The 8646-nt window shown below is 38.8% G+C and overlaps 1 pseudogene; it reads right to left on the bottom strand.

Annotated features, from left to right (window-relative positions):
- Window positions 1-6883: 6883 nt before the first annotated feature.
- Window positions 6884-8079, bottom strand: LOC121138420 (annotated as a pseudogene).
- Between the last annotated feature and the right edge of the window lie 567 nt (window positions 8080-8646).

Genomic DNA, 8646 nt, shown 5'->3' with positions numbered 1-8646 from the left:
GAAATGGAAGAAAAGACAAATAAACAAATACGAGAACTGGAAGAGAAAGCAAACCAAAACATGCAAGAAGTGGAAAAAAAAGCAAACCAAAAAAAGGCAAGAAATAGAAGAAAAAGCAAACCAAAAAAGGCAAAAAATGGAAGAAAGAACAAACAAAAAAACTCATTAATGCAACAACAAAAGGACGAAAAGATAAACCGAAAATTGCAAGAAACAATGAAAAGAGTTCATGACTGGAAAACTGAAATAGAGACAATTAAAAAAACACAATCTGAAGAAAGGCAACAAATAGAAAAGCTGGGCAAACGGTCAGGTATCACCAATACTAACATTACCAACAGAATGCAAGAGATGGAAGAGAGAATCTCAGGTGTTGACGATACAATAGGAGAAATGGATTTATCAACCAAAGAAAATCTTAAGTGTAAAAAATCCTTAACACAAAACATCCAGGAAATATGGGACACCATGAAAAGACTAAACCTAATAATAATAGGTATAGAAGAAGGAGAAAAAACCACCTCAAAGGGGTAGAAGACATATTCAACAAAAGCATAGAAGTAAACTTTCCCAACCTTATGAAAGACATGCTAATGAAGGTACAAGAAGCTTACAGAACACCAAATAGAGTGGATCACAAAGAAAATCCCCTCGCCACATAATAATTAAGACCCCAAATATACAGAATAAAGAAAGAATATTAAGAGCAGCTAAGGAAAAAAGTCATGTAACATATAAAGGCAGACCTATCAGAATTACACCTGACTTCTCTCTGCAAACTCTGAAAGCCAGAAGGTCCTGGATAGATATTCTAACAACACTAATAGACCAGGGATGCCAGCCCAGAATACTATAACCGGCAAAGCTCTCAATCTCTATAGACTAGAGGAAACAAGATATTCCATGACAAAACTAGATTCAAGAAATATGTATCCACTAACCCAGCCCTACTGAAAATTTTGGAAGGAAAACTCCAACCCAAGAAAGCTAACTACAACCAGAAAAACATAGGCATTAGAGAGTCACTCTCTTCCAACAGCCAAAAGAACAAAGAGGTGAAATTCCACACATAATTCCACCAACAACAACCATTGCAAATCCAAGAAGGATGTGCAAACAATGGTCTTTAACATCCCTCAACATTACTGGCCTTAACTCACCCAAAAAGCACACAGGCTAGCAGAATGGATTCGAAGGCAGAACCTATCCTTCTACTGCATACAGGAAATACACCTCACTCTCAAATACAGACATTACCTGAGAATTAAAGGTTGGGAAAATTTTTCAAATCAAATAGACCCAATAAACAAGCATGGGTATCAATCCTAATATCTAACAAACTAGTTTTAAAATAAAATCAATCAAAAGAGATGAAGGAGGTCATTACATAACCATCACAGCCGAAATCCACCAAGATGAAGTGTCTATCCTGAACATCTATGCCCCAAATACAAAGGCATCCACATTCGTAATAGAAGCATTACTAAAACTTAAATCACATATAAAGCCTCACACACATACAGTGGGATATTTCAACATACCACTCTCACCACTAGACAGGAATACTAGACAGAAACTCATCAAAGAAGCAAATGGTCTAATAGAAGTAATGACCCGACTGGTATTAGCAGACATCTATAGAACAGGTAATCCACATATAAAAGAATATACCTTCTTCTCACCACCACATGGAACCTTCTCAAAATTGACCAATTAACTTGGCAACATTATCCAACCTCACCAGCTTCAAAATAATTGGAATAACTCCATTCATCTTATCAGACCACCATGCTTTAAAATTAGAATTTAACAAAAACAACACAAATTGCAGAAAACCTACAAACTCATGGAAATTGAATAATGCACAACTGGACTATTCCTGGGTCAGAGAAGAAATAAAAAAAGAAATTAAAGACTTCCTAGAATTCAATGAGAATGAAGACACAACATACCCAAACCAATGGGACACTTTAAAGCAGGGCAACAGGGGAAGTTCATAGCACTAAGTGTCCACATGAAGAAACTAGACAATAGTTATACTAGAGAATCAACAGCACAGCTAAGATCTCTAGAACACAAAGAAACAATCTCCCCTAGGAGGAGTAGTCGCCAGAAAATAATCAAATTGAGGGCTGAAATCAATAAAGTAGAAACTAGGAAAACAATTCAAAGAATCAATGCAACGAAGAGTTGGTTCTTTGAGAAAATCAACAAGATAGACAAACCTTAGTACAAACTTTCGAAACAACAGAGAGTGAACATGCTAATTAACAAAATCAGAAATGAAAAGGGGGACATATCAACGTACTCTGAGGAAATTCAGAGAATCATCAGGTCATACTTTGAAAATCTGGACTACAAAAATTCAAAAATTTAAAGGAAATGGATGACTTCCTGGATAGCTATTCCTTGCCAAAATTAAATCAAGAACAGATAAGCAATTTAAATAGACCTATAAGCCCTATGGAAGTAGAAGTAGTCATCAAAAGTCTCCCAACCAAAAACAGTCCAGGTCCAGATGGCCTCAGAGTAAAATTCTACCAGAAATTCAAAGAGCAGCTTATACAGATTCTTCTCAAAGTTTTCCATGCAATAGAAGCAGAAGGGTCTTTCCTGAACTCTTTCTATGAGGCTTCAATAACTTTGATTCCCAAGTCGCACAAAGACACAACTAAGAAAGGGAACTTCAGAACTATATCCCTCATAAACACTGATGCAAATATACTCAAAAAATACTGGCCAATGAGACACAAGAACACATCAAGACAATCATTTATCACAATTAAGTAGGTTTCATCCCAGGAATGCCAGGATGGTTCAACATAGGAAAATCCACCAATGTAATCTACCATATAAACAAACTGAAGAACGAAAATCATATGATCATCTCACTAGATGCTGAAAAAGTTCTTGACAAAATCCCACATGCCTTCATGATAAAGGTCTTGAAGTGATCTGGGATAACAGGAACATACTTAAACATAATAAAAGCTTTATACAGTAAACCAACAGCTAACATCAAACTAAGTGTACAGAAACTCAATGGAATTCCTCCAAAATCAAGAATAAGACATTGCTGTCCACTCTCTCCATACTTTGCAACATTGTACTTGAAGTTCTTGCCATTGCCATATGACAACAAAAGGGGATCACGGGGACATAAATTGGGAAGGAAGAGGTCAATATTCACTATTTGCAGATGATATGATGGTTTACATAAATGACCCAAAGAACTCTACCAGGGAACTCTTACAGCTGATTAACACCTTCAGCAAAGTGGCAGGCTACAAGATCAACTCAAGAAAATCAGTAGCCCTACTATATACAGATGATAAAAGGGCTGAGAAAGAAATCAGAGAAACAACACCCTTTTCAATTGCCACAAACAACATAAAATACCTTGGGGTAATGCTAACCAAACAAGTGAAAGACCTGTATCACAAGAACTTTGAATCTTTAAAGAAAGAAATTAAAGAAGCTCTCAGAAAATGGAAAGATCTTGCATGCTCTTGGATAGTTAGGATCAATGTAGTAAAAATGGCAATCCTGCCAAATGCAATCTACAGATTCAATGCAATCCTTATTAAAATCCCAGCACAATTATTACCAGAATTTGAAAGAACAATAATCAATATTGTATGGAAAAACAAAAGAGCCAGGATAGCCAAAACAACCCTGTTCAACAAGGCAACGTCCGGAGGCATCACCATCCCTGACTGCAAGCTATATTATAGAGCCATAGTCCTGAAAACAGCTTGGTATTGGCACAAAAATAGACAAGTAGACCCATGGCATCGAAAGGAAAACACTGATATTAACACATACAGGTTTGAACCTCTGATCTTTGACAAAGAACCTAAAAATATACAATGGAATAAAGAAAGCATCTTCATCAAATGGTGCTGGCATAACTGGAGGCTGGCATGTAGAAGAATGCGGATCGATCCATGTTTATCGCCATACACAAAACTTAAGTCCAAATGGATCAAAGACCTCAACATAAATCCAGCCACACTGAACCTCTTAGAAGAGAAAGTGCATAGTACCCTTGAAAGAATTGGTACAGGAGACAGCTTCCTGAACATAACAAAAGTAGCACAGACAGTGAGATCAACAATTAATAAATGGGACCTCTGGAAACTGAGCAGCTTCTGTAAGGCAATGGACACAGTCACCAAGACAAAAAGGCAGCCCACAGAATGGGAAAAAATATTCACGAACCTCTACATCTGACAGAGTGTTGATCTCCAAAATTTACAAAGAAATCAAGAAGCAAGTCTCCAAAACACTAAAGGATCCAATTAAAAAGTGGGCTGCAGAACTAAATAGAGAATTTTCAATAAAGGAGTCTAAAATGGCTGAGAGGCACTTGAGAAAGTGCTCCACATCCTTAGCCACCTGGGAAATTCAAATCATACAACTCTTAGATACCATCTCACTCCAGTCAGAATGGCTAAAATCAAAAACACCAACGATAATTTATGCTGGAGAGGATTGGTAAAAGGGGAACACTCCTCCATTGATGGTGGGAGTGCTAACTGGTTCAGTCACTTTGGAAATCAGTATGGAGATTCCTCAGAAAAATGGGAATAAACCTACCACAAGACCCAGCAACTCTACTCTTAGGCATATATCCAAAAGATGCCCATTCATACAACTAGGATGTCTGTTCCACTATGTTCATAGACAGAACTCGGAAACAATCTAGATGCTCCTCAACCGAAGAGTGGATAGAGAAAATGTGTCCATTTACATAAAGGAGTACTATTCATCAGAAAAAGCAATGGAATTCTGAGATTTGCAGACAAATGTATGACACTAGAAGGAACCATCCTGAGCGAGGTAATCCAGTCACAAAAAGAGAAACATGGCATGTACTCTCTCATATTTGGATTTTAGACATAGATCTCGGGAGTGCCAGCCTACAACCCCATGGCCAGAGAGTCTGGGAAACAGAAGCTTCATTCAGTGGCTGATGGAAGAAGAGGCAGACTCCCACGGCTAAGCACAGAGCTGAACTCAAGAAAGCCAGTAACAGAAAGGGAGGACTGATGACCAAAGGGATTAAGACTGGGCTGGTTTAACTCCCAGAAACTGCTGACCTGACAAAGGTTAACTCTTGAATCCCAGGCATCAGACTGGGAATCCAGCATGGGACTGACCAAGACCCCCTGAATGGGGGTGTCAGTGAGGAGTCCTAGATAATCTACTGGGCCCTGGGCAGTAGATCAGTATATATCCCGAATACACACAAGGACTTTGGACCCCCATCCAACAATGTGAGATGCATTCTTACCCTTAACTCTTGGGGTAGGGTCTGGGTCCTGCCCTAGATGAAATGACAAACTGTGGACACCCCCATGGAGTGCCTTACCCTCCCTGGGAAAATGAGTAGATATTGGGGGGTTTGGAAGGAGAGCACGGGAGGAGGGGAGGGAAATGGAGAGAGAACTGAAACTGACTTGTGAAGCAAACTTATTTCTAGTCTAAATTTAAACTTTAGAATAAATGATAATAAAAAACTTCCATGACTACATGATTAAAGATAAGAAAATTAATAAACATCATTCATTAAAGTTGTTTATTTGTATAAGTAAATATCCACATCTGGCAAATTGATACAACTTAATTCAAATTCATGTATCAACAGAGTTTCATGGCAGCAAATCCCTTAAGTTTTAGCTAAGTTTTTGTAAAAGACCAATTTATCACTACTATATTTTAATATTGTTGCATTTGATCCAACATCGTTTTTGTTGGATTTTTTTCAAGACAGAGTTTCTCTGTGGTTTGGAGGCTGTCCTGGTACTGTCTCTTGTAGACAAGGGTCTCAAACTCTCAGAGATCTGACTGCCTCTGCCTCCTGAATGATGAAATCAAAATTGTGCCCCACCACCACCTGGCTTGATCTAACATCGTTAAAAGCATGCATAAGCAAATCAGAGAGAGGTACAAAATTGTAAATGTTACAAAATGTGCACAACAATATTTTTTCTTGTAATAACACATAAACAGTTATTCACTAAAATTAGAATGATAATGCTCTGTAAATGTAAAATGGAATTATCTTGGCAAACTTTGCATTAGATAAATGACAAAATTTGGAGAGATGCACATATTTAACCATATTTAAATATTATACAGTATAACTATTTATAAACTATCCCAGTACTCTATTGATATGGAAAAGTTTTACAATTTATGTGTGAGTCAAAATAACTAAAATAAATATTTGTGTACAAATAAATTTCCATGGTTTTAAACAATTTCTACAAAGACAATATTCATGAAAAGAGCATAGACTGTTCAGAAGCAAAACGAAAAGCAACATTACATGTATTTAAAATGCCACTAGGCAGCAAAATTACAGTACTGTGTTGCTGATGAATGTTTTAAAAACATTAAGTATTGCAAGAGGACAGAGTATCTGTATCTATCTGTGTTTCTACTTATCCTGAATATTGTAGGTGAGATTCACTGTTTGAAACAGCAAGGCCTAAGAGACCCTTTCTAGAATTCACTGGCACCAATTGTATACACAGGGCCTAAATTTATAAAACTGGTTTTATAATTTGTTCGAATAAAATATAAATAGTTTCTAGGTACTGTCTCAAGTGGGTCTTCCTAAGACTATGGACCTGATGAAGGCAATACTATGGCAAATTCCCTTCTCCCCAGACTGTACTCCTTTTACTCCTTTGTATTTAGTAAGCAAATACTAAAGGAGGGATTCAGGAGGAGAAAACAAGGGAATGAAACAGTACAGAGAAGACAGGTCCCCTTCTGTCAGGCATGCTCTGGGTTTTAAATGATAACTTAGGATACGAAAGTGATGAAGATGGAGTCTAAATCTGAGCATTCCACTAAGGGCCATGTCAGTCAGTCAGTCATCTCCACCTTCGTCTGTACTGCTAGAGTCTGAGGAGCTGCTGGAGTCTTCCTCTTTGCCATCATCCATCGTATTCATATTCCGCCCAGATGCCTGGGTGCCACCATTGTGGCCCTGAATAATCTTTGGGGAATCTGCTCTAGGAGCCGGCGGTGCTTGCATTTTTCCAGGCCTGACTTGCAGCTCCTTTGCTGAGGTGGACTCCTGATGCGTTGGATGACATTTGGGGCTTGGACCTCCAGACTTGGGAAAGTTCTTTTGCTTCCCACAGGTGGCCCTTGCCTCTTTGTATGCATCATACTCCTCTGGTGACAATCCCTTGAGCCAGAGGTCCATCTTCACCCAGTATTGTTTCTGTAGCTCTTCAGCCTGACGGGCATAACGCTCTTTCAGGCTCTCTGGGACTTGCTGCCATAGTCTGCTAATTTCAACCCGGCGCTTCCTAAGGGGTAGATGGCACAGCTCCAGACTTGACCACGAATCTTGGTGAAATTTGTGATATGCATTCATAGGGGGTTTCTTGGGTTCTCCCTGAAATTTCATCACTCTGGGAAATGTTTTGGGAGATTCCTTTTTTAGAGGGGACTTTAAGGTTTTCCTGTCTTCCTGTATTTTCATAGGGTCGTCGGTTTGGTGGTTCCTGGTCACCACAGATTGCTTAGAATGCTCTACACCACGGTGATTTTCCCTGAATTTAGTTAGTTTTTCCTTAAATTCTTGTTTCTCCTTCTGGAAGGCCTGAATATATTTCTCCTTGATCTCTTCTGGCAGCTCGTTGTATTTCTCAGCCAGGATTTTGGTCAGCTGTAGGTTGTTGTACTTAGGATACATCTGACAGTACTTGGCCTGCTGCTCCTTGTAAAAGCGCAGATAGACAGTCAGGGGTCTTTTGGGGAAGTCAGGATGTTTCTTCACTGTCTTACTTTTGCGAGGTTCTTTTGTAAGTTCAGAGGCTTCCAGCACTAATTCTGAGAGTGTGCGGTACTTCCTCAAATTATGAGAAATCTGCATCCACTTTTCTTTCACATTTTCCCCGAAAAATGTTTAAAAGCCACTTTGTCCCAGTCTAGATCTTCCTGGGTCTTTTTGAACGCTCGGGAGTCGTCTGAGGGGATATTATTTTTCATGCATTCCAATAACTTCAGAATGTCTCTTTCGGACCAGTGATGTTGCTTATCAAACGATTCCATTACTAGTGTAGGTTCTGTGCCCACCAATAGTATCTGTTTGCAACCACCTCAACATTTGCTGAAACTGCTTAGACTAACACACAACACTTAGTAGAGTAGTTTCTGAATTCCACAGTTTGTGTGTATCTGAATTTCTGAGGAGAAATAAAAAGAATGCTAAGCTTCAGTATTGGGATTTGCAAAAACAAATCAGGTATCACTTGTAACATGTATCCTATACAATTAATTTTCTATTAACAAGGTAAACAGATAATGCATCCTTTTGAGATACAAGTTTTTTTGCCTTAAATGTAACATATGCATCAGCCTCCTTTCCCAAACATGACCAGTGCTTACCTGAAAAACGAGGGAATGATGTGGCCCATGGTGATATGCTGCTTTATTCCCCAGAACCAGGGAGATAAGTTTCTGTAAATTCAGGGGCAACCCGGTGTATATATTAAATTCTAGGACAACCAGGGCTATAAGGTGATGATTCTCACGTGTGTGTGTGTGTTTGTGTGTGTGTGTGCGTGTGTTTGTGTGTGTGTGTGTGTGAAATAAGCACCAGGCAGGAGAAGCAGAGAG

The sequence above is a fragment of the Mesocricetus auratus genome, unplaced genomic scaffold, assembly GCF_017639785.1.
Source record: "Mesocricetus auratus isolate SY011 unplaced genomic scaffold, BCM_Maur_2.0 contig_2738_pilon_obj, whole genome shotgun sequence".
Classification (NCBI taxonomy): Eukaryota; Metazoa; Chordata; class Mammalia; order Rodentia; family Cricetidae; genus Mesocricetus; species Mesocricetus auratus.
The sequence above is the reverse complement of the archived record's forward strand: the minus strand, read 5'-3'. Positions and strand labels throughout refer to the sequence as shown.